Genomic DNA, 23,765 nt, shown 5'->3' with positions numbered 1-23,765 from the left:
TTACGTAAAAAACATTTGCCTGCGAATGCCATGCAAAAGTTCAAGAAAGAAGCCATCAACGTGTATCAAAGAGCCATTGTGTACCTAGAAAAGTGGTATAATTTCACCGATTCAGTATATGGGACGCTAAGTTGTTTCAATCTAATTGATCGCAATAATCCTCCAACTTTAGAAGAAATGACGAACATCTGGTTATTATCACCATGATGAGAAGAACTTCCACCCAACACTCTCTTCGATGAAATTTCTGCCTTAGAAGAAGTTCATGTTCATCTGTATGGCGATTCATCCCTTGATAAGTGGACGTACTTTTTCAAGAAAGAGCCAGCTCTGAGTTTACTGAAACTGTTCCAGTATTGTGCATCAATTCCGGTATCAAATGCAAATGTTGAACGAATTTTCAGCGTCATGGGAAATTTGTGGACTGACGAACGTAACCGACTGCTTATACCATCAGTTCGAAGTGAACTTTGTATATTTTTTAATATTTCTCAACAGTGTACTGAAATTAAAGAATTATTCCTTAAACACAAAGAATTGATCAAAGCTGCGCAGTCAAATAAAAAATACACACGACAGCAAAGTAAAATGTAATTTAATATTTTACATATTATTATAATATATTTGATGTTTTGAATTTTAAGTAAAGTTTTGAAGTGATTATTTTAATACGTGTTAAAATGTTTGTAAGAAATTGTATAATTTAATTGTTTTTTTTTTTTTTACTACTTAACCCACCCACCCCACTTGTCCGCTATTTTTTGGAAGCAGACCTGACAATCCTAAAAACTACTGTATGTAATGAATAAAATATTTAATAAGGCTATTTCATTCATTCAGATCTCGGATGTCTTCTGCTTGTGTTCCCTTTATTTTTTTGAGCAGTGTATATTCCAAACATTCTTTCAACTTTTCTTGAGTTATGTAACTTGGCTTTAACCTGTTTATTTCTCTCTTTCAAGGGAAAAATGCTATTTTCTTGAAAGACTAATATAAATTGAAAAGACTTACTTGCCATGACCACATTCCATTCATCTTGATGTCCTTTCCTAACACTATTTGAGGTTTTAACAGAAACTCTTCAAACACCAAATGAATAAATTTAATAATTTTGCTTTTACTAGTCATAGCTGCCAGTGTAATCCTCCTCCCGTCTTTCAAAAATGTTTCTGAGGTTTTGAAAGGTATTACATTCATCAAGGAATAATTTCAGGATCTTTTTCCAAGGACAGAAATTATTTTCATCCTATAATTTCCATAATAACCATTATATTTCAAAATTAGTGCTTTTGACCTCCATCCATCTTCTCTATGGCCTTTTGCAACATCTAATTATAGGAGATTCATGTGACAGATGTCTAGAATTTTGGTTCCTCTCCATGCTTCTTATTCTAATATTATCCTACAGGGAGAGGTCAAGAAAAAGGAGGAATATAAATGTAGCATTTTCTCAAATATTGGATTGGCCAACATTTTGAAATGTTTGAATGTTCAAAATATTTCATTTAAAAATGCCATGGTATGTTGACCCTGAGAAAAAAGAGAGGAAGAAATTTCTCCCATTCATAATATCTTGTTCCATGTGGAGTCTCAAGGATTTCAAAGAGTGAGGATATGGACAGATTATTTTTGTTCCTTTGAATAGTTGTTTTATGGATTCTTGGTGCATACATGATATTGTTGTTCTTTTAATTTTGTGAAGCCACTAGTGCCATATGGAGTTGTCAGTCTAGAAATAAAACAACATAAAATAAAATATTTCCCAAAGGACTGTTAAATTGGGTGAATGAGGATACAGCAAGCCAGGCAGTGAGTGACAACAGCTCTTTATTGTAGGGTGAGAACCCAGCAACTGACCTAGGGAAACAGCTCCCCTTATATACCTTGCAGCTGTGGTGGTCAGCCAATCAGCTGATGGTCAGTTAGTTCAAACTTCCCACCAAGAAACCTATTTACATAACACTCCTCCCCTCCCAGAAGTCACTTGGGGTTAGTATTAGCATACAAAGTCTCTCAGGTGACTAGGGCGTGTACATATCCTGGTCGATCTGCGCAGTTCAGTCGGAGGGGTGGCGTCGAGCAGGTCAGAGGGACTCCTTGCCTCTCCCTGCTCAGCCCATGGAACCTTCGAGATTTCTTTGTGGGCAGCAACTTCTCCGGTCGGTCGAACCTCTTTGATGGGGTGGCGCTGGATGCCAGAATTGAAAGCTAAGCCTTCCGCTGTACTCGGGCTTGATGTAGTTTGTGGTTCTGGTTGGTAGTCAGGGAGTGGTTCGTTAGAACTTTCCTCGGTGTCTGTGGCTATTCGTTTCCTCACTTGGTCCATGTGTCTGCGCCAAACTCTCCCGTCCCCCATGTCTATTCTGTATGATTTGGACCCCATGATTTCTGTGATTGTTCCTGCTTCCCAGAGTGGGCCCTTCCCATAGTTCCTGGCGTGGACTGGAGTCCCTATGGTGAACTCCCTGAGTTTCCTCTCTGCCCCCCTTTGAAAATATTGGGGAGTAGTTGGGGTACCCCTCGGAGCTTCCTTCCCATTAACTCTGCTGGCCTTCGGCCTGTGGCAGTACAAGAGGTGGTGTGCTGGGCCATTAGAAATCGATCTATTCTTTCCTGCCAATCCCCCAGGGCCTAGGCGTGAGAGGGCCTCCTTGGCCATTCTTACAAATCTTTCAGCCTGTCCATTACTAACCGGATGAAATGGGGCAGATAGTACGGGTCTGACCCCCAGGTCCGCTAGGTACCCTTCAAATTGTGTGGCCATGAATTGGGGGCTGTTGTCCGAAACTAGGATATCTGGTAACCCGTGGGTGGTGAACAACTGTTTCAGTTCCTTAATAACCGCGTCAGTGGTAGTGGCTCTCATGAGCTTAATCTCTAGCCACTTTGAAAATGCGTCCACTATAACCATAAAGATCTGTCCATGAAATGGGTTGGCGAAGTCTATGTGGATCCTGGACCAGGAGCCCTTGGGTCTTTCCCACTCCCTCAGCAGTGCTGTCGGTGGATCTGGCCTAGACTCCTGGCAAGGCTGGCATCTCCCCACTCACTCAGTAATGTCTATGTCCATGTTAGGCCACCAGACGTAGCTCCTGGCTAGTCCCTTCATCCAAACGATTCCAGGGTGCCCCTCATGCAATAGCATTAAAACCTTTTCCCTTAGGCACAAGGGAACAATAACCCGATCGCCCCATAACAGACACCCCCCTTGCATGGTTAGTTCGTCCCGTTTGCTCGCATACTGTTTAAATTCCCCGCCCTCAGTCTTCTCCGGCCACCCCCTCGTCACCCAATTCGCGACCGTCCAGATCACATGGTCCTCGGTTGATGCTCTCGCTACCTCTGCTGATGTAATAGGTCCCATGTCCAATACGTCTATCAGCAGGATGGGGATGCCAGGTGTGGGGTCGTCTAGCTTATCTGGTAATGGGCATCGGCTGAATATGTCAGCATTGCCCATGTCTGCTCCTGGACTATCTATCAATCGATAAGAGTAGGCTGCTAGGAAGATGGCCCAGCGTGTCATCCTGGGCAATAGGGCTGCCGGTGTTGGTCGGTCTCCTGCGATGAGACCCAGAAGCGGGCGATGGTCGGTGATTAGGTCGAAGTCCCTCCCGAATAGGTATTCGTGGAATTTCTTTACCCCTGAGACGGCAGCGAGGGCCTCTTTGTCCAGCTGGCTGTAGTTCCGCTCGGCACTGGAGAGTGTCCAGGAGTAGTAGGCGATGGGTGCCTCTAGGCTGTTTGGCAGTCTATGGCTTAGAACAGCTCCCATGATGAAAGGGGACGCATCACAAGCTAAAACAAGGGGAAGCGAAGAGTTGTATTGTATTAAGAAACTCTCGGCTGATAGCAGTTTTTTTTATGTTCGTGAATGCAGTAGCCTTGGCCTTCCCCCATTTCCAAGTGGACTTCTTAGCTAACAGTCTATGCAGGGGTTCAGCCACTGTTGCTTTGTCCTTCAAGAAGATTGCATAAAAATTTAAAAGTCCCAGAAATGCCTGCAATTCCACCTTATCTTTTGGGGTAGTGGCCTCCTGGATTGCCCTGATCTTACTCTCAGTGGGGTGTATGCTGGTGCTGTCTACTCGGTACCCCAGGAACTCTATGGAGGGGACCACAATCATACACTTGTTGCATTTGACCCTGAGTCCAGCATTCCTGAATTTTTCCAGGACTTTTCTGAGCCTTCCCCCTAGTTGTTGTTCGTCTTCAGCGGTGATGAGCACATCATCGAAATATGGGACCACCCCGGGGATCCCCTGCAACAGCCGCTCCATAGTGCTTTGAAATAGTCCCGGGGCTATGCTAACTCCAAACTGCAGGCGGGTGCATTTGAAGGAACCTCTGTGAGTTACTATGGTCTGTGCTTCCGCAGTAGCGCCATCTACCGGCAACTGCTGGTACGCCTGTGCAAGATCAAGTTTAGCAAATATCTTGCCGGGGCCTAGGGAATTCAGTAAATGGTGTACAACTGGAACTGGGTAAGCGCTCTGTTGAAGAGCCTTATTAATTGTACACTTATAGTCTGCGCATATGCGCACTGACCCATCCAGCTTTAAGGGTGTCACAATTGGGGTCTCCCATCTGGCATGGTCGACTGGCACAAGCACCCCCTGCTTGATTAATTTGTCCAGCTCTATGTCTATTTTGGGTTTCAGGGCGAATGGCACCCTCCTTGGTTTCAATCAGATTGGGGCAATGTTGGTTTCTTTTTTTTTATTATTTGATTTATATGCCGCCCTTCTCCGGAGACTCAGGACGGCTTACAATGTGCTCAGCAATAGCCTTCATCCTTTTGTATATTTATACAAAGTCAGCTTATTGCCCCCACAACTGGGTCCTCAATTTACCTACCTTAGAAAGGATGGAAAGCTGAGTCAACCTTGAGCCTTGGCGAGATTCAAACCTGCAGTAATTGCAGGCAGCTGGTCTTAATAACCATCTTAATAACAGGGTGCCTTAGAACACTGTACTACCAAGGTTGAGGTTGAATGAGATAGGGGTCCCCACATACTTGCCGAGCCGCTCGTTGAACACGTCCTGGAACTCCTGCATCAGGTCGTCCTTCAGGGTGCTTCGTACGTTGCGGACTCCGGTGAATCCCATGCCCAGGGCTCGAAACCAGTCCATGCCCAGGAGGCTTGGGAGCTTGCCGCTGATGATGGTGAGGGGAAGCTTCTCGCGGAATTCCCCGTATTTTTTTTTAATTTGATTTATATGCCGCCCTTCTCCGGAGACTCAGGGCAGCTTAAGTGCATTAAGCAATAGCCTTCATACTTTTGTATATTTTATACAAAGTGTTAAGGATATTGAGGTTGTGTTACCAACCAGCAGAGTGTATGCACAAGGAAACGTTGCTGAGAGCAATGAATAAAAGTTATGCAAACTGGTTTAACAAAAGCTTACTTTATAGTAGAAAAACAGTCTCATAGTTTTTAAACAAATTCCAAGTCTTTGCCAGTTAAATCAGTCCAGTAGTTACAGAATCTTCTTACCCAACAAACAGTAGTTGGTTAGAATAACAAACTCACTCTGGTTCACACACCACGATGGTAGCAGATCCATCAAACGATGATTATGGATAACTCCTCTCAATGGTAGCTTATCATAGCAGCTTCATCATCAAACTGAATATGTTACAGTACCTTGCTTAAATACTCTCACAACCAGTCATTACCTAATTACAGCATGACTCAGCATTACAATGAATACCTTTAAAGTAACATAATACATTTACAGATTAAAGTTACAGTACACTGGACAACTAGTTAGGCTCAAACCATATCCTAACACAAAGTCAGCTTATTGCCCCCACAAACTGGGTCCTCAATTTACCTACCTTAGAAAGGATGGAAGGCTGAGTCAACCTTGAGCCTGGCAAGATTCGAACTTACTTTAATTGCAGACAGCTGGTGTTAAATTACAGTGCCTTGTCCGCAGAGCTATCCAGGCTCTTGGCTTATTGCACTTGGAACTCGCCGATTCCTTCTATGGGGATGCGGTTCCCCTGGTAGTCTTTCAATCTGCGCCGCTGTGGTTGGAGCTGCCGCTTGTGGACGCTGGGGATGGCCTTCTTTAGATTGTCCCATTACATGATGGTTATGAGGGATCCGTGTCGATTTCCATCTGGCACTCACGTCCCTCGATCTCGACCGCGGTGTAGGTCTTTTCTCCGGAGAGGTGCAGGTCTGGCCAATTCGGATAATGTAGGCCTTGATGTCTTCAGATTTCACGCCCTTCCGGCTTCCGCCATCTCTATTGGGCCTCTGGCATGGCGCTGTCTTGGATTGGCCAACTTGGCCTTGTGGTTTGTAGCCTTGCGCCTGCTTGGCCCTGCAGACTCGGGCGATGTGGCTCTTCTTCTCACAGAAATGGCAGATGGCATCCCTGAACTTACAGTTCTGTTGGGAATGGGGTCCTCCGCAGCTGGCACAGTCGTCCTGGGGTCCCCGTCGGTCCGGCCTCGACTGCTCGGTGAGGTAGACCTTCTCCTCGGACTCCCCTTCACTCTTGGTGCTTACGGCTTCATGGTGCACCGTCGCCGACCTCTGCGTTGCCCGGCCATGGATGGTCCCATGCAATCTTTTGGCGGCTTTAACCGAAGATTCTTGGGCTCTGGCTTCGTCTAGTGCGATATGCAGGGTCAGGTTTGATCTCGCGAGTAGCCTCCTCTGTAGCCGGTTGTCCCGCACTCCGCAAATTAGTTGCTCTAGGAGCATTTCATCCAAGTCTCTGTATTCGCACTGGTTTGCGGCCTTACATAGGGCAGCGACGTACTCGCTGATTGACTCTCCATCCTGCTGCAGTCTTTGCCGGAACTCGTACTGCTGGACGTACTTCGAAGGCATTGGGGCATAGTGATCTTTCAGCAGGGTCTGCAGCATTGACCATGATATGGTGTGGACCGAATTCGGCTCCAATAAGGCTTCGGCCGTGTCGAACACCCGTGGTCCGCAGTGGCTCAGGAACAGGGCCTTCTTCCGAACGTCCGGTAGTCCTTGCAGGTCGTTGGCCACCATGAAGCACTCGAACCGGGACATCTAGGATCCCCACTTTTCTTCCTTGGGGTTGAAAGGCACTGGCGGTGTGTACGCAGACATCGTTTCATGATTCTCCGGTGCTCCACTCGCTTGCCTGTCTGGATTATGGATCCGGGCGTTCCGCTTCTCTCTCGGCTCGTGGCTTCAGCTCTTTCTGCGGCCTCAGCTCTTTCTCGGCTGTGGCTTCAGCTCTTTCCTTGGCTTCTGGCCTCAAATCCCACCTTCGTCGCCAATGTTAAGTTGGGTGAATGAGGACACAGCAAGCCAGGCAGTGAGTGACAACAGCTCTTTATTGTAGGGTGAGAACCCAGCAACTGACTTAGGGAAACAGCTCCCCTTATATACCTTGCAGCTGTGGTGGTCAGCCAATCAGCTGATGGTCAGTTAGTTCAAACTTCCCGCCAAGAAACCTATTTACATAACAAGGACAATTATATGAATGGAAGGGAAAGGAGAGAGGAAAGGAGAGAGGAGAGAGGAGAGAGAGGAAAGGAAAGGAAAGGAAAGGAAAGGAAAGGAAAGGAAAGGAAAGGAAAGGAAAGGAAAGGAAAGGAAAGGAAAGGAAAGGAAAGGAAAGGAAAGGGTTGCTCTGAGGTAAGATGGGTAGCCAATAAATTTTTATTTATTTATTTATTTATTTATTTATTTATTTATTTATTTATTTATTTATTTATTTATTTACAATAAATAAATAAATAAATAAATAAATAAATAAATAAATAAATAAATAGATTGAAATAAGGGAAGAGAAGGGAAAGGAAAGGAAGGGGAAAGACAAAGGGAAAAAAGAAATGCAAAGGAGGATATTCATTGGTATCTTTTACTAAATAAGGACAAGAGAGCAATTCAGTCCATGAAATCATTATCCTATTTCTCTATTGTCCTAAATATTATAATTCCTTAGTGGAAGTTTAATTTTGTTATTTGGAGAAACAGTTTACTGGCTGAAACTGTTCTCCCATATCCAGGAAAGTAATTTACCTTATCTATAACATGGGAGAAATACAGAATGTTACTTAAATGTGCACTAAAATGAGACAGAGGAGGTGATATTAGATGAGGAACAAAGATGGGTTGGCCCTAATTAAAAATGTTTCTACAGTAAATAATGCTTGATCAAAAACCACAAAACTTATTTATCAGGCAAAGTTTTGCTCTGTAAATTGATTGTTTTCCTCCTGCCACCAGGATATGTAGCTACATTATTTTTTCATGCACAATCTGAAAAGCTTATTCAAGTGATTCTAAGGATGTATAAATCAGTGTGAAAATGATTTAGTATTGGAATATTTATCTTCTGTCTTCAGGATACATCAGTATGAAATAAAACCAATCAAGTTTTATCTTGCTGCCTGAACTCTCTGCCTGCTTGTCTGGATCTTTTCACAAGAGGGAAAATAGCTGCAACTCTGATAGTCTGAAGAACCAGAACTGGGGGGAAAAAAACACCAAATATTTAACAGGACAGAGAGAAGGATTGCATTTGGAGAAAATAATGGAAATGTATGAATGGTGTTTGCCCAGGAATAATGTTTTGGGTTCGAAGGAATTCAGAAAAATGTTTCAACACTGGGTTTTTTTCTCTTTGAAGAAAAAAAATCTATTCATAATTATGGGGTTTTTTTCTTCCCTGTTTTTGTCTTCTCTTAAAGAGACGGGTTCAGTTTAGTGATACGTATCTCCAATTAAAAGGACCCCACCTATAATAGTACCAGAAATTAAATAGTACCAGAAATTAAAGAAAACACCTCTTTGTAGATCTGATTAGATTTGCTGCTAGATTAGGTAAATTGGAGGCAAAATTGAGAAATAGGCTCATATACTTTAAAGAACATCTCTGATCTTTTGAGGGCTTTTATTTAAAAGTTTTATTTACTTATGTGAAAAAAGTAAGCATGGATGAAGAGATGGTTTGACTACCTCCACTGATTCCTATGAGCTGGAGTCAAGCATCTGGAATAAAAACATTTCTTTTTTTATTTATTTATTTGGATTATACATATCATTTAGAACCCTGATTTTCCATGGTTCAAAATCCACTCACAATTCAGAACATGCTTTTACCTGATCCATACCTTGTTCTTCTTCTAGGGAAGCAGGGCAGCTTAACTCCAAGAGGGTCTCAACTCAGATAAGAAAATATATTAATATTCTACTCAATATCAGTTCTTCAGAGCTTTGAATATGTTCAGATATGGAAAGTTAAAATGGGACTTTCTTTATTTCTCTCCATGCTTTTTACCAGTGACTTTATAATCACTTGAGCATAGGAGAAAATGGATTATGTCTTCAGCTGTGAAGATAAATTTGGGTCCTTCTGGACATCACATATTCCAGTTGAGCAACAAGGTTAGATAATAAAAGGATGATGATTCCCATAGAATGACATCATTCCTAGCTAGGAATGCTAATTCTCTTCTTCATTAGTTAGTTAATTATCAGATTTATATGCAACTTTTCATTAAAAGCAGTTACTCTAAAATAGATTCATTGTTTAAGAAATACCATACAATAACAACAGAATTAACAAGAATGACAATGGGACAATGGTCAATGCATGGGACAAACAAAAGACATCCTGGGCAAAATAAAGCTGCTGTATTTGTAATAACAAGATTCCATGGTAGGACCATCTACCTTGCTATACCAAGGTGTGTCAGGTGTGTCTCCTTTCAGTACTCAAGAAAGAAAAACCCCGACTCCATTTTCATAGAGAAAGGTACTTTTACTGAGTATGAACTGAATGCAACCAAAGAAAAGCAAGGTCTGAGGCAATAGGCGCAAAAATCTCATATAGAAAGCATCCTTAAACCCTCCCCCCAATCGTCCAGTCAGGATTATCCAATCCACATCTCCCCCACGAGTCATGTGGGGTGCAGCTTCCATTGGTACCATCCTTCTGGTATGCCATGACAGTTGACCTTGGGTGGTTATCAACGTTCTTTCCAGCTGCACAGAAAATGCTAACAAAAACTTTCTCCCCTCTTCTCCACCAGCTCACTTCCCCACTCCCAGACATTCAAACAGCTCCCCCTCCCCCCATTAGAATGGCAGCTGAGCAATCAAGCAATAAAACAAGTGAAGGCTGACATTCGGCCTTTGTGCAGAAGAGAAATTATTCCTACAAAAAAAAAAAAAAAACAGAATAAGGGACAATAGATAATTACATAACCAAGAACATGAATACCGCTCCAAAATTAAGGTTTATTAGGGTATTTGGAATAAAATAATTGCAGTTGTTTCGGAGCTCTAACATCTTGCTTATTTACCCATTCAGACTGAGATAAAGGGAAATGTTTCCAGGCCACCAAGTACTGCACCTTACAGCGATGTTTCCTCAAATCCAATATTTCTTTGACTTCAAAATGCTGTTTTCCTTCAATAAGTACAGGGACTGGAGGAGGTTCTTGGTCCGGACGCAAAGGGGACGAATGTTCTGGTTTCAGGAAACTGACATGAAACACCGGATGAGTCCTTCACAAGGATTTAGGCAACTCTAATTGCACTGTAACAGGGTTAACTATGCGTACAATAGGGAAAGGACCCACATATTTGGGTCCACATTTCTTTGACTTTTGGGTAGTTTGCAAGTAGTTGGTGGAAAGGAACACCCTATCTCCTACTTTATAATCTCTACCCTGAAGTCTTTTCTTAACAGCTTGGACTTTATGAGCTTGGTGAGCCTCGTCTAGGGCCTTACATGTTACAGGCCAGGTACCACGTAGCTGTTCAATCCAGTCAGCCAAAGAACGTATCTGTGGGTTTTCCTGAGGTAACTCCAGGATGGGGACAAAATCTTGGCTGGAGGCTACCTTAAAGGGGGTAAACCCTGTACTGCTATGTATAGAGTTATTGTAGGCGCCCTCTGCAAAGGGCAATAAGTCCGCCCAGTTATCTTGCTGATAATTTATGTAACATCTAAGGTATTGTTCCAACACTGATTAGTTCTTTCACAAGCCCCATTGGTCTGAGGTTGGTGGGTGAAGCTTAACCCCTGGGCAGAGCCTAACAACCCCAGGAACTCCTTCCAAAAGTGGGAGGTGAACTGGACCCCGTCTGTCCGAAATTATTCACTCTGGAGCCCCATGCAGTCTGTACACATGTTGGAGAAACAACTTTGCAAGAGTTTTAGCCAAAGGGATCTTGGGACATGGGATAAAATGCACTTGTTTAGAAAACAAATCAGTAACCACCCAAATGACTGTATTCCCTCCACTTTCGGGCAGTTCAACAATAAAATCCATAGAGATTTCCTTCCATGGAGCTCCCAGCCTGGCTACACTCTGAAGCAGCCCAGGTGGTTTCCCAGGAGGCCTCTTTGCTGAAGCACATATGGGGCAGCTCGTCACATATGCTTTTATGTCTTTCTTCAGCACTTCAGCACCAGAATTGTCATTTAACTAAGTGTAATGACTACGAACCCAAAATGCCCAGCGATTTTAGCATCATTGGCATATTGTAATACTGTTCCTCTCAGGCTGGTGGGGACATACAGTTTAGCTCCCACCCAGGTGAGCCCCTCTCGAAGTACAGTCATTGGAGTGGGCTAAAAACCACACGTCAGTTTTTAGTGCTTCTTTCAGCTGGTTGCTCAAGTCGCCAGACAAGGTTAGATCTACTTTTGCCTGGGCTCTGGTAACCACTGGTACCGCCAGCTGTTTCAAGGGGATAACCAGATGAATTACTTCCTCTCTAACACTATTGTATTGAGGCAGTCTTGAAAGGGCATCTTCCATAAAGTTCTTCCCTCCAGGAAGGTAGCGCAGGGAGAAATTAAATCGTTTAAAGTGTTGAGCCCAGCGGACTTGCTTAGGTGACAGCTTTCGTGGCGTTTTCAAAGCCTCTAAGTTTTTGTGATCAGTCCACACCTCAAATGGGTGCTCCACTCCTTCAAGGAAGTGTCTCCACGTTAACAGCGCCCAATGAACAGCAAAAGCCTCTTTTTCCCATATGGCCCACCTCCTCTCGGTCTCCAATAATTTCTGAGAGGTATAGGCACAGGGTTGCAACTTCCCCTCTGCATTCGTTTGGTGTAACACCGCCCCGACGGTCACATCACTGGCGTCAGCCTGAACAACAAACGGGGCTTCTATGTCAGGATGTTTAAGGACTGGTTTGGCAGCAAACAGTTGTTTCAGTTTCTCAAAAGCCCCCTGACAGTCAATAGTCCACTCGAGGGGCTGGGAGGATTTTGGCCTCTCCTCTCCTTTCATTTTCAGAAGATTAGTAATCAGTAAGGCAATTTTTGCAAATGAGGGGATTAACTGTCGATAGAAATTAGCAAAACCCAGGAAACTTTGTAATTGTTTGCGGGTGCGTCAGGGAGCCCATTCCAACATGGCTGGGACCTTTCCTGGATCCATCTCTATCCCCTCATGCAAGATGTGGTACCCCAGATAGTCAATTTTAGTCCAGTGGAATTAACATTTTGATAGCTTAGCATACAGTTCAGCAGCTCTAAGCTTTTTCAGGATGGCCCTCACAAGTTTTACGTGGTCGTCCATGGTCTCGGTGTAAATAAGAATGCCATCAAGGTAGACCAGCATCCCCTTGTACAGGTGTTTGTGCAGTACTTCGTTAATCAGTTGCATGAACATGGCAGGGGCTCCTTGCAGTCCGAAAGGGAGCACCCAAAACTGGAAAAATCCCAGCGGGCAGTTGAAAGCAGTTTTCCATTCATCGCCTGTCAGGGCGTTGATTAATCCCATTCTGCTTTTGGGATAATCGCACCTGATTACGAGGGGAGGATTGAGACCTTTCCTTGCAAGTATACTTTAAGAAAACAAAACCCAAAGATATTTTCTAAGAAAACTCATTTATTTGTTATAAAGAAAATAAAACATCTCACTAACTAAGAAAATTAATTGTTACATTTTTGCAAAAGTTCGTGCCGGCTGTTTCTCAGCTGGACTTCTGGCAAGAGAACAAAGGAAAGTGAGAAGCAAGTGAAAGAATGTGGACATGCGTAGTATCAGTTACTGATAAGAAATTTTGGCAAGCTACGGAAAGTCTGACAGTCCAGAAATAATGAGCTCAGCTGGTAAATACAAAAACGCAGTGACATCGCCTTCCTTAATTCAAACTCTATAATACGCCTCCCGCAAGTCCAACTTAGTAAAAACATTTCCAGGTGGGCTAGCATGTCCTTCATGAGGGGCATGGGGTAGATGTTTTCTATGCAGATGGTATTGAGATTTCGACCACCAGGCGATAAGACCCATCCTTCTCCCAGAATACTACTGGGGTGGCTACTCACGGCCTAGCCAGTTGAATGAAGCCGTGTTTTAGGTTTTTATCAATAAAGTCTCGCAGTTCCTCCAACTCCCGGGGGGGTCATGGGGTAGATTTTTGGTTTAGGGAGTTTTACCCCAGGAAGGATTTTTATGCTATAGTCTGTCGGCTGGTGGGGGCGCAGCACATCTGACGCCTTTTCACTGAACACCTCCCAGAGGTCCCAGTACTCTTTTGGGATCTTTTCTTACCCCACAAAGTGATCTGTTGCAGTTGCCGCCCCCTCGCTTGCCACTTTCGCCACACAATAGGGGTCCTCCCCTCTTTCCCTTGTTGATTGGAGAGGATGCACAACACACCTGTTTTCCAATTTATACATGGGTTCCATTTTTGGAGCCAGAGCAACCCAAGTAGGAGGGGCCGTTCCATGCCCAGAGCCACAATAAAACTCAGAGTCTCTAGGTGATCCCCCATCCTCATCTCAATTGGTTCAGTTACAAAATAGGCTGCCCCCCCCAGCCACCGATCTGTCTAGCTGACAGAATGTGATGAGTCTTTTCATCGTTTTTAGTCTTAGACCCATCTGTTCTACGATGTACGGGCTGATGACACACCTGGTGCATCCCGAATCTAGAAGGGCTAGCATCTGCCTGTGGGCCCCGGTGGATGGTACCTTTAGTTCTACTGGGATGGTCATGGGGCCCCCATTCTGACTTACCAGGAGGTCCTCATCGGAATCGGTTTCAGTTTTGCTGTCATCGGCAATGGTCGGAGTTCCCAACTCACCCTGTTTCAGGGGAGCGAACTCAATGACTTCTACCCCTTTTAGGGCACTTTCGCGGGCTTTCGCAGTTGCTTTATCGGCTCTCTTCCCTCTACTAGGGGTCGCCTTGGTTCCAGACTTAGAGAAACACTCAGCTGCTCGGTGCCCCTCCTTCCCACATCTGAAACATGTGGAGGACTTCGGCTTGGAGCCTGCCAGCCCCACTGCAGTCTTTGGCACCCTTGTGGGATGAGGAGGGTGGTTGATTCCAGGTGCGCCCACCACAGAAACAATCCCTGGCCAAGTCGATCTTCATGTCTGCGGCCAGCACGTACCAACTCTGCAGATCCCTAGGGGCCCCTCGGGAGCAGCAATCTTTGTAGACATCTTCATTTAGCCCATCTTTATAGCTCTCCATTAGGGCTACTTATGACCACCCTCTCATGTAGGGTGCCAACTCATGGAACTCCTGGGTGTACTCCGCCACCCCTCTCCACCCCTGATATATGGACTTCGTTCTAATTCTCACCCTTCACTCGGCTAACGGATCCTCAAACCGCATTCTGAGGGCTGCCATGAATTGGTCATAATTCCTCATCGGGGGGGAATCTTCATTATGGAGTCCCATCATACACTCAGCTGCAACCCCGTCCAGGGCCCTGGTAATCCTCCCCCCAGTCCTGCATGTGGTTCCACACTTGAGTTAAAAAGAATCACAGTCCTTTCGGATCTCCCCCGTATCTTACTGATAGTAAGGGAATTTTGGGCTTGCTTCACCTCCATAGCAGAGCCTGTCCAGCAGGGGGTCCTGGGCTGCAGCCGGGATCCAGAGGCCTGAGCTGTCTCTTCCCGGGATTGGGCGCTCTCTTCCACACAAGCAACAGCCTCCGTTTCACCCCCATGGCATTCATCCTCCTCCCTGGCAGTCAATCCATACCTTTCACAGGCTTTACGACTCTCCACAACCTCTCTCAGTAGTTGCAAAGCATGGGTGATCAGAAGATTTTCTTTCTGCTCTTGCTGACAGGCAGCATCTCCACCTCAGCTTCTGGCAGTTGTTACTCCTTGGGGGGTCTTTTCCAGCTCCGGTAACCTCCCCATGCCCAGCAACCATTTGGCTCTCTCCGGCTTCTCCTCCAGCTGTAAATTAGCCATCTAGTCTGAAGGCTCCCAGCCAGGGTATGATGGGGGAGTCGCTGAGCCAGCCACTCCCATCTGTTCCTGGTCGCTGTCTTGATCAGATATAGTTTGCTCAGCCCCCACGGTAGTTTTCTGGGATGTCTGCTAATTGCAGACCTTGCTTAATGTCAGGTGTGCCTCCTTTCAGTACTCAAGAAAGAAAAATCCCGACTCCATTTTCATAGAGAAAGGTACTTTTACTGAGTATGATCTGAATACAACCAAAGAAAAGCAAGGTCTGAGGCAATAGGCATGAAAATCACATATAGAAAGCATCCTTAAACCCTCCCCCCAATCATCCAGTCAGGATTATCCAATCCACATCCTCCCCAGGCGTCATGTGGGGTACAGCTTCTGTTGGTACCATCCTCCTGGTATGCCATGACAGTTGACCTTGGATGGCAATCAGCGTTCTTCCCAGCTGCACAGAAAACGCTGACGAAAACTTTCTCCCCTCTTCTCCACCAGATCACTTCCCCCCTCCCAGACATTCAAACAGCTCCCCCTCCCCCCATTACAATGGTAGCCGAGCAATCAAGCAATCAAGCAATAAAAGAAGCGAAGGATGACAGTTGCCCTCCCCATGGTAATGAACATCACAAAAAATAAATAAGCAAACAGACTTTGCTATGGTCTGCAGAGCATCCTTTCCAGAATCACAGGACTGGTATAGAAGCAGATAGTTACTAATATAGTTTGACTCCAAATCAATTAGGAGTCTAGAAGCTAAACAACTATTTTCCTCTCATTTGATTTTTACATTAAAACCTATCCCATTGATGAAAAAAAAATAGTTGTATATTTTGTTAAATTCAACATCCACAAATCAAAGCTCCAGAAACAGAAATAAATTCTACTTCATACCTTCCCCTTGCTTTTTAGGTCTTATCTAGCCAGTCATGAATTGGGAAAACTTAGATGGATCAAAGAATTTGTTTATTTGTATTCTATCTTTATTGTTTTTACAAATAATCCAAGGCAGTGAACATATCCAATACACATTTTTCCTCCTATTGTTCCCACAACAACCCTGTGAGGTGAGTTGGGCTGAGGAAGAGTGACTACTGCAAGGTCACTCAGCTGACTTCTATGCCTAAGGTAGAACTAGAATTCCTGTTGTCTACTCTGGTGCCTTAACTACTAGACCAATGATGTCAGTGATATCAGTAGTAGATTATCTCAGACTCTCATTGACATAAGCAGTTGCTGAGACATGGAATGAATGTATTAATGTATGCTTACCCACACTGTGAGTTCTGTTTCATTGTCGCTTTTCATTTATAAGCTGGTTCTTAGCAGACAGTGAGATTCAGTGAAGTGAGAAGGCCACTGAAAATAAGCAAATAAAATAAAGCTTGTGGAAGCAGGCAATCATTAAAGCTGACATCCTTTCACATATTTATTAATTATGGATCCATTTTGATAATGAGCTTTGTTTAAATTGCTGACAGAGGCATTATGCTGGGTTTCCAAGAACAATGTCTCAAACATGGTCACTTGAGCAGTAAGAAACCCACATCAAGAGTATTCTGAAGAAAAGAAAATTAGCTCTAAGTCATTCAACAAAATGTATATACCATCTGATCCATACAATTGGCCTGTCCCACTAAAACAGCATTGTGCCATCGGGCCAGTGTCAGCTCTTAGAGACCACAAAGATATTGCAGGATTCAATGGTCAGTTACTGAGACCAGACGTTTAGTCTTCTGAGCTTTCAGACTCATGCTGGAGCCGATCCTCAGGGAGCTTCTCTCTCACATTTTGGTGAGAAAGAAGTTCCCTGAAGATGGGCTCCAGCACAAGTCCAAAAGCTCAGAAGACTAAACTTCTGGTCCTGGTGACTGACCCAGATTTGATCCTGCAACATTATCCTGGGACAGGTATATTTGCCTTTATTCCAAAATATATTCTCCATGGTGATCTGTTTCTTACTTGATCCATCAGGTCTTCCAACTACCCTCCTTAGAAAACAAAAGGGTCCACCTGTAAAAATAACAAATATACATAAGATTTCAAGATTTCATGATAGTATATCAACAAGGTTTGTTAGGGTATTGGGAGTGAAATTTTCTCAGTAAGATTAGAGCCCTTGAAACAGCTCACCAAAATATCTTCTGGCCAGTGCACACGACACGCGAGGTCCAGGAATTCTTCAGTATACTCTGCTACTGGCCGTCACCCCTGCTTCACCATCTTAATGTGGTCATGTGCTTTGTGATCTGCCAGTGGGTCCTTGAACCAATGTTGCAGGGCCATCATGAAATGGTCAAAATTCTGCAATTCTGGTGCGTTGGCATTATGTAGGGTCACCATCCATCTGGCTGCGGCACCCTCTAGGGTTAGGGTCACAACTCGCACTCGGGATCCTTGGGTTTGGAAATCACGCCCATACTCTTGCATGTAGGTTAGCACATGTGCCACAAAGAATCCTAATTGTTGCGGATTCCCATCAAACTTCACCCCAAGGGGGGGGGAGTTTCTCTTTCCAGTTGCAGGACCCGGGGCTGGTTGAGAATGGGTGGCAGTGTGCGTGCTGCCTGGGGGGGAGGGTTTGCTGGGTCTTCTCCCCCTGCTGCTGCACCCTCTGCTCGATAGGCAGGCTCCAGACAGGGGGTGCCTCCTGTGGCATCCTCTGCAACGGCTGCCCCTTCCGTGCCCTTTGGTTGTTGTCCTGGCTCCCTTCAGATGTTGAGATTTTCCAAAGTTTCCATCACCAATTGGGTTATATGCCTCTTCAGATAATCCTCCCTCAGTGGTGCTTCGGTCAGTCCTCCTTGGTCAGCAAGGACTTCTAGTTCCAGTTTCCACCCCGGTTTTCAGTTGCCACGGTTGAGGGTGACTCCCCTGGTTCTCTCATCCCAGCTATCTTTCTTCCCAATGCCAATTGACCAGCGGGACTTTTCAGGATTCTCCAGGGTTACCTCATCCTCTCCGATGGGGTGCATGAAACAGGCATCTGACTGGGTGGCGGTTGTTGTCTCTCCCCAGCAATCAGTTTCTCCCAGCTCTCTGCTTCGTTCAGACATGGTTTGCAAGGTCCATTCAGTAGAGCGAAGATTGCTTCTCTGGGTTGACCGTTTTGCAGATTGTGCTTTCTGTAAGGATCGCCTCTCCTTCCAACTTAAGAAGGTACGAACTCTTGAAACGTGGTTGTTCAAAAGGATTCTTTTATTAAGCAGAAGTGAAAACCATCCAGCTAAAGCACAATCTGAATGCCCTTAGGCAAAGCAGTAGGATTAAAGTGGTAGAGACCCCTCCCTTTAAGTCAGAATGCAGATTTTAGCCAATACACAAGTGTGAAGATGTTTTCTTTACTATTTCCTTTGAGAACCCGAACAAACATGCATTCCCACCATTACCCTTTAAAGTGAGACAACCCACATGGCTATCCTATAAATTCCTGCAGGTAAAAGGAATCTCAGGCCTCCTTGGCGCCAGGATATAGATTGTAAAATATCTGATGACACAGGCCATGCTAGTAATTCAAATCCAAGTCTCCCCTTCCTCCACTTGAATGGCAGTATCACTTTTAAGGATCTGACAGTATTAGAATATTCTATATTTTAAAGCTAAGAAGGCTACACTTATCAATATACAATTGCATTTACATATCATCTGCCTTTCATATGAACAAAGTGGAAGCTTTATAGTGTCCCAAATATAGTATCCCAAATATTAATTACCTAGTAGTAATAGTAATAAATGTGTTTTGTCTCCCAAGCACCATATTTTTGGGTATCTACAAGATAGTTAAGTAATGCCATACCACCTTTCCCTGCAAAACTCTTCCATTAAATGCATGTATTATCATAATATTATAATATTATGCATATTATGCAGAAATTCACCATCCATTTCCCCAGAAATGATTAGCTTGGGAAAAAGTGAGATTAGGTGGTTTACTTTATTTATTTTTATTTTTCCTTACATGGGCTGAAATGTGAGAAAGAATATAACAGTGTATTTTCTGGTTTACTGTAACAGTTGTATTTTTCTCCTTTATATTCTTTCTAAACCATACTTTACTGAATAAATCCAGTTTTCACAACACTGAAGTTCACAACATTAAACGTCACTGGCTGAATTCACATAATAAAGTGAGATATAAACTGGTCATTTACTATTTAGTATGATCTGTGAACCCCATCATATTTTGAAAGCTATAAACCATAATTCAATGTCAGTCATGACTAGGACATTGTAGAACCCCAATTTTACAATTGAATGGACTAGATCCATGTTTCTCAACCTGGGCAACTTTAAGACACGTGGACTGAGGAACTTTAAGATGCTGGCTGGGGAATTCTGGGAGTTGAAGTCCACGCATCTTAAAGTTGCCCAGGTTGAGAAGCACTGGACTAGACTACTCCATACAGTTGAGATTTTACTTCATCATGCAAATGTCCTGAGAAGAGATATTTTTATTTCCGAACAGAAAAGTAAGATATTACTTTTCAAGATTAGCCTGGACAGATTTTGTATGAAAAACCAATGAGCTCTTCCCCTGCAATTTCCTTATGATAGAATAGAATAGAATAGAATAGAATAGAATAGAATAGAATAGAATAGAATAGAATAGAATAGAATAGAATAGAATTTTTATTGGCCAAGTGTGATTGGACATACAAGGAATTTATCTTGGTGCATATGCTCTCAGTGTACATAAAATAAAAGATACGTTCATCGAGAATCATAAGTTACAACACTTAATGATAGTCATAGGTTACAAATAAGCTATCAGGAAACAATATCAATATAAATCGTAAGAATACCAGCAACAAGGTTACAGTCATACAGTCACAAGTGGGAGGAGATGGGTGATGGGAACGATGAGAAGATGAGAAGATTAATAGTAGTGCAGACTTAGTAAATAGTTTGACAGTGGTGAGAGAATTATTTGTTTAGCAGAATGATGGCGTTGGGGAAAAAACTATTCTTGTGTCTAGTTGTTCTGTTGTGCAGTTCTCTATAGCGTCGTTTTAAGGGTAGGAGTTGAAACAGTTTATGTCCAGGATCTGTAAATATTTTCATAGCCCTCTTTTTGACTTGTGCAGTATACAGGTCCTCATTGGAAGGCAGGTTGATAGTAATTGTTTTTTCTGCGGTTCTAATTATCCTCTGAAGTCTGTGTCTGTCTTGTTGGGTTGCAGAACCAAACCAGACAGTTATGGAGGTGCAGATGACAGACTCAATAATTCCTCTGTAGAACTGTATCAGCAGCTCCTTAGGCAGTTTGAGCTTTCTGAGTTGGCGCAGAAAGAACATTCTTTGTTGTGCTTTTTTGATGACATTTTTGATGTTAGCTGTCCATTTTAAATCTTGCGATATGGTAGAACCTAGAAATTTGAAGGTCTCTACTGTTGATACTGTGTTGTCTAGTATTGTGAGAGGTGGAAGTATGGAAGGGTTTCTCCTAAAGTCTACCACCATTTCTACAGTTTTGAGGGTGTTGAGTTCCAGATTGTTCCGGTCGCACCACGAGGCTAGTTGTTCAACCTCCCATCTGTATGTGGATTCATCATTGTCTCGAATGAGACTGATCATTGTTGTGTCATCTGCGAACTTCAGTAGTTTAACAGATGGATCATTAGAGATCCATCTGTGAGAGAAGAGAAGTGGGGAGAGCACAAAGCCTTGGGGGGACCCTGTGCTAATTGTACAGGTATCTGGTGTGATTCTGCTTAGCTTCACCTGCTGCTTCCTGTTTGTTAGGAAGCTTATGATCCACTTACAAGTATGTTCAGGTACCTGTAGCTGGTTTATCTTAGTTAGAAGAGTGTCTGGAATGATGGTATTGAATGCTGAACTAAAGTCTACAAAGAGGACCCTTGCGTAGGTCTTTGGAGATTCAAGATGTTGTAGGATGTAGCGCAGAGCCATATTAACAGCATCATCTGTTGATCTATTTGCTTGGTATGCAAATTGCAAGGGGTCTAACAGTGGATCCGTGATGGTTTTCAAGTGGGACAGCACTAGCCTCGCAAAGGTTTTCATGACTACAGATGTTAGAGCAACTGGTCTGATAACGAGAAATACTATGCCATCTTTGCATATCAAATTGAATGCTTTTGAACTCATGCTTAAACCAAGTCCCAGAAAATTCTTTAGCATGAAAACCATATTAGGTCAATAAGCTTATGGCATTATCTGCTCCTTGGATGGAATTGTTGTGAAATTTAGCCCAAAGTGTTATTTGATACAAATTTTGAGAGATGTCAACTCAATTTCAATATTACCATTGCTGAAACCTCTCTGCTGGCTTTTATAACTATTTTTATCCCTAGAGCTGTCTCTAAAGCTGACACGTTTCAGACTGGAGCTTCCATTGACTACTAACATGATATTAATGGAAGAAAAAAGCCTATAAAAACTCTTTTATTTTTCAGTTGAATAGCCTGTCAGAACACATATTTTTTTCACCTTCTAGCATTTGGTCATAATTAGTCTGCAAATCCACATATATGTACCTTGGCAGAACCGCAATGAATTCAACTGGGTTTATTTCTAAGTAGAGAAGGAAAAGATGGCCCTCTGATCTTCCTTGAAAGAAAAATATCAATTCTTTGTTCAAAGGAAGAACCTTTGCATCTCCATAAAGTACAAGGATTAACAGCCACCTCTTCCTTATTGTTCAAGGGAAAGCTTTCAGCATAACTTAAAAAAAAAAAACGAACATTCCTTTTCAAAAAGGCTAATGTTGACATGATACGAAACAGTGGTGTTTTGTTTATTTTGAACAACTGAGGTGAGCAATATTTTGGTATTTGGGATGTAATTAACACATTTGGAAGAGGGAATGGTTGTACAAGGCAAGGTGGGGATAAAAAGTGGCTAACCAATATAACACACAGGGTGAGATTGAAATTGTCTCTTCCTTCCTTCCTTCCTTCCTTCCTTCCTTCCTTCCTTCCTTCCTTCCTTCCTTCCTTCCTTCCTTCCTTCCTTCCTTCCTTCCTTCCTTCCCTCCCCCTCTCTCCCTCCCTCCCTCCCTCCCTCTCTCTGTTTCCATATGTTGAGCCTATTTGTAAATGTATATTTTTAGGCACTTCCTATCTTACAGGAACATCCATGGGGGTGTAAAAAAAGTCAACATGGCAGCTGAAATGTCATGACTTGAGCCACACTCCTTTTGATGCTTGCTGTGTCTGCCATGTTCATAAAAAGGGATGGGTCTTCAGTCCTACAGTTGCAACTGCCACCTTGACTTTTCAGCACTCTTCTGCTATAGATAGATTTGGTGATTTAATATGATAGGAAGCCCCACCAATGACTTCCAGTAATCATTTCATGAAAATCAGCCACAGAATTAGAAGGGACTCTAACAGTTGCCATAGAATATAGTCCTAAAATATACTATCCATTCCTATGATACAAGATTAAAGGCTGGAAATAATCTTTCAAGAACAGGTTGGTAACTTGCTGTTCGATGTTTTTAGCAGCACTGGAACATCCAAAGGAGTTTTAAAAGGAAAATTTATAATAATTACAATATGAATTCCATATCAAGTAGGATTTATTTTTGAATGTATAGGATTAAGAGTTTAAGGTTAAAGACCATATTTAATATTTTGCATACATTAGTAGTGGTAAAAGTTCTTTTCTTTTTCCCATTTCCTAATAAACAATAGCTAATTCTGATCAATTGTTATTAAATTATATAGGCATGATATGGGGTTAGGGTTAATAGTAGTAGCATTTGTTTTACAAAGCTGGAGTGCTTAATATTAATTTTTAAGCAGGGGTGAGCAAATCTAATGAAATTTACTTTCATTCACTAGTCATAAATTATCTCCTCTTTCTCTACTAGGTATTCAGATTAAAAAACAGCAACCACAAAAAGCTCACACATTTTCATGTATATTTTTGTATGTTTCATAAGTATATACAATTTTGTTTCCCAACCCCCTTGAAAATATTCTGTGCCATGTAGTGTTTGTTTAAAATAGATATTTTCAATGCATTTTAAGAAGAAAAAGGGAAAGGATGGAGGATAAAATAGAAAAAAGAATGACATGTAGACAAGAAGAGAAGCAGGAAAAGAAATATCCTAATCCATCCATCCATAATTCAAAGAAAGAAAATGAGAGACTTAAAAAAAATCATATCATTGTGTCCTTAAAACTACTGACCTTCTCAGTGTTGGCACAAGGGAAAGGAACACTAAAACAAGACATCTTTGCAGCTGATGGGTAATAAAATATGGCAATAAAGTGCACAGAGGCTAATTATTTTCATTAGACAACTAGGACAGAGCAGAAAGTTAATGCACCAAATGTAGCACAGCACAGCAAACCTTTAAAAAGAATATGGAGGGGAAAACAGTGCTATAACCTCCCACCAGGCTTGCAAATTTAAAGGATATGCTTCCAGTTTCTATAAGACAAAATGTGAATCCAGACTGGCTTTTATTTATTTACTTATACAGTATTTATATGCCAGTGAAGGCTGGATAGCTAATAATCAGAAAACTCATAGAATAAGACAGAACAGGACAGAACAGAACAGAATAAAGTAAAGTAGAGTATGAATATTTTCTTCACAAACTATTT

The 23,765-nt window shown here is 42.8% G+C and overlaps 1 long non-coding RNA gene across 2 annotated transcripts; it reads right to left on the bottom strand.

Moving 5' to 3' along the window:
- Positions 1 to 9,358: 9,358 nt before the first annotated feature.
- LOC117677026 (uncharacterized) lies at positions 9,359 to 18,541 on the bottom strand. 2 transcript variants are annotated; one of them, XR_015729320.1, is made up of 4 exons: positions 17,320 to 18,541; positions 17,149 to 17,199; positions 16,459 to 16,545; positions 9,359 to 10,164 (listed from the first exon to the last, which is right to left on the bottom strand). It is a non-coding gene; the product is annotated as an uncharacterized LOC117677026 (long non-coding RNA). The 2 variants fall into 2 exon arrangements; XR_004594612.3 differs by lacking the exon at positions 9,359 to 10,164 and adding an exon at positions 12,842 to 15,427.
- Between the last annotated feature and the right edge of the window lie 5,224 nt (positions 18,542 to 23,765).

Source organism: Pantherophis guttatus, chromosome 9 (assembly GCF_059756535.1).
Source record: "Pantherophis guttatus breed Tessera chromosome 9, ASM5975653v1, whole genome shotgun sequence".
Taxonomy (NCBI): domain Eukaryota; kingdom Metazoa; phylum Chordata; class Lepidosauria; order Squamata; family Colubridae; genus Pantherophis; species Pantherophis guttatus.
Note: the sequence above shows the minus strand (reverse complement) of the source record. Positions and strands in the feature narration are given on the sequence as shown.